Raw genomic sequence first — 3,466 nt, forward strand, 5'->3', positions numbered from 1 at the left:
TCCACTGAAAGTCAAGCACCGCTTTTACAAAGGAGGACTGGCTTTCTGCTGTTTGAACGTGAACTAACAAGGTGGCTTTCGCAGCACCCCAGGATGGCAACTCCTCATGGATTTCAATGTCTCGCTGCAAGAGGAATTAGGGAAATTTGGCAAGGCCAACTCAGCACCCATGTGGGAAGACCCTCTCCACCTAAGGTGGCGCCCTAGTCTCAGGCAGTCGATCCGAGTTGAGGTGACAGACCCGGTCTGATGGGGGAAGGCAGACAGGGCAGGTCTCTATTCTGAGGGGGGCACACTTCCAGACTCCCTGATCCAGCCTGAAGGAGGGGGGTTCAGGAGCTGGGTGGGTTCCAGGATGCTCTTGTTGCTAAGTGCTATGAGGTAGGTTCTAACCCATAGCGACCCTTTTCAGGATTTCCCAGCAGTGGTCCTGGTGTGGCCCTGTGGGCTAACGTGTCAGACTGCCAAGTCATTTGAACTGCTAAGTGGGTGGTTCAAGCTCACCGCCTGCTCCTTGGAAACCCTATACAGGGTCGTTATAGGTCAGAATCGACTTGATAGCACTTCACACCAACAGGAGTGGTTGGTGAGTTTGAACCACTGACCTTGTTGTTAGCAGTCCAGTACTTACCCTCCTCTGGAGGCCTTAAACTGGTGGACTCAAAGATAGGAATCTCTGGGGGCCTTCTAGCCAAACTGTAAGGCAGCCTAAAGCTGAGGTTTCTGGCAGCTGGAGGCAGGAGGTGGAGGAGCCGGAAGCAGCAGGCTGGAGGTGGGAGAAATTCATTCTGGTTGTCTTGTTTTACATTCAGATCAGTGGGATCAGCACAGACATTGTGAGGGAACACTGACTCTTTCTACCAAGCCAGAAATACCACGATACCAGAGACAGATACTGAAACCACAGAGTAACGTCCGTTATGAATCTAGACGCAAAAATCCCCAACCAACGACTGCAGCAGCATGTTAAAAGCAGTATTTTGTTGTTGTTGTGTTGTTAGGTGTTGCTGAATCGGTTCCAACTCACAGCCACCCTGTCTAGGGTTTCCCAGGAGCGGCTAGTGAGCTTGAATCGCCTACCTAGCAGTTCAAACGACTTTGCAGTCCAGCAGCACATTAACCCACAGAGCCACACCCGGATTCTACACTATGATAAAATGGGACTCACCCCAGGAGGAAGGATCATCGTAAGAGAAACAATGTAATATACCACATTAACGAAGCAGAGAAAAAGAATGACATTATCTCAAAGGAACAGAAAAGACATTTGACAAAATCCAAAAACTTCTCATGATAAAATTACTCAACAAGTTGGAAACAGAAGGAAATTTCCTCAAGGCATTTAAGAAAACCTCACAGCTAATACCAGACTTGGGGTCCTGGGGTGGCGTAGGACAGCCCTGGACTGCAAGGTTGGTTTGATCTGCAGACTTAACGGCTCAAACTCATCAGCCAATCCTAAGGAAACCCTGTACAAGTCACTAGGAGTTCGAACACACTCGACAGCACTTATAGGGGCAGTTCTGCTAAATAGGTAAGAAAAAGAAAGTAAAGGTATCCAAATAGGAAAGAAAGAAGTACTATATTCAAACGTGATAAGATCCAGGGTATAAAAGAATCCGAAGAATTCACAAGTAATACAGCTAACAAATGAATTTTCAGCCAAGTTGTAAACTTTGATAAACCACACAAAAATCAGTTCTGGTTTTATACACCAGCAAAGAACGTTAAATGGAATTTAAGAAAACTCTACATTTACAGTAATCACTAAAAATAAAACAACCTAAGAATAAATTTAACCAGAGAGGTTAAAGGTTTGTACATGGAAATGTAAAACATCACGAAAAGACATTTTAAAACTTTAAAGCGATGAAAGCCCCCTCTGGAAAAAGGCCGGGAGATCCTCTCTCTCTCTCTACAAGTTCTCCCTGGAAGCCCTCCAGCTCAGCATCGCTGGCTTTACGGTGGGGGCATACGCACTGGACGGCTAACCGGACCGTGCACGGTTCCGACCCACCGGCACTTCACCGCCACAGAAGGAGAAAGAAACGATCAGCTTTGGGAATGAAAGGAGGAAACCGACTATGGGACCCAGAGTGACAAAGAACACGAGTTGGTGTGGTGCCCGGCGCCCTGGAAAGCAGGGTCAGCGCTGTCCCAAGAGCCCCGAGGGCCGGGCCGGGGCTGTCACCAGGAACGGGTAAAACTGGTCTGTCCCTCCGCCTGACTTGGGGGGTAAAACTGGTCTGTCCCTCCGCCTGACTTGGGCAGAAGACACCGAGTAGACTCGCACCGCTCCCAGGATCGCCAGAGGCGGGCTTACACACGGTCCAAGCAAATACCGTTAACTCCTGGGGGCGGCCAGGCCTCCGCTGGCCAGTGCGGGGGCCTGAGGACAGGGGACCAGGTGGGGAGGACTCGGGGCAGGGCCCCAAGTAGGAAAAGGGGGGACGCGGGTCCACAGGCCCGAAGGGGACAGGCCGAGCGATGGTCACCGGAAACGGATGTGCATCCAGGACCGCCGCGGAGGGACACACACACACACAGCGACGCCCGTGGGACGGAGAGTGGGCACGCTAAGGTTGGCAGGGACCCCCGGGCCCAGGAGAGGAAGAGCGGCCCTGGATCGCGCACGACGCGCGGGCTCACCTTCTTGGGTAGGTCTCTGTGGGACGTCCCTCTACGTGAAGACCGGAAGTAGCGTCACTGGGCGACGCTGAAGGGGGCGGGCTGTGCACGAAGGCAGAGGCGGGGCCTCGCGATGTGAGAGGCGGGACTTGAGGCTCCCTCTGTCCCAGTCCCAGCGGCGTTTTACTCCTGGGGTTCTTCCTTTTGATCCACTTGTAAATCTTTGGTATCCAGAGATTAGAGCTGCTTCGTTCAGCAGTTCGAAATTACCAGCGGTTCCGCGGTAGAAAGATGAGGCTTTCTGCTCCTGTAAAGATTTACAGCCTCGGAAACCCTGTACAGGGTCGCTATGGGTCGGAACCGACTCCACGGCACACAGCCACCACACAGTCACCTACCTATTTAAAGTTCAGGGTTGAAACAATTTGAGAGAAGAGTAGTGTAGGCCACATCTATTGCCAGCTGAGATGTTTTCCTCCTTAAAAATGGAAAACGGCTTAAATAGGATTTCTTTTTCAAGCAGGTGGAGACTGCGGAGTTACACATTGAAGTTGAGAGTTCAAACCACCAGCCCCTCAGGAGGAGAAAGGGTGACGCTGTGTGCTCCAGTAAATATTAACACTCTCAGAAAGCCTGTCTAGGGTTCCTGAGTCAGTACCGGCTCCCTGGCAGTAGGTTTAACGGTGGAGACTAACCACACACACTTGGTTGTTCCCCATTCTCTTGTAAATCATGTTTCTGTGTTATCTCTATAACCCTTAAGAGGAAGCCAAGATAACAAGTCAGATATGTCTTCTGGAACCATCTGTAAATGTTGTAGGAGCAAAATTACCTGGTG

The sequence above is a fragment of the Chrysochloris asiatica genome, unplaced genomic scaffold (genome assembly GCF_000296735.1).
Source record: "Chrysochloris asiatica unplaced genomic scaffold, ChrAsi1.0 scaffold00472, whole genome shotgun sequence".
Lineage (NCBI taxonomy): Eukaryota > Metazoa > Chordata > Mammalia > Afrosoricida > Chrysochloridae > Chrysochloris > Chrysochloris asiatica.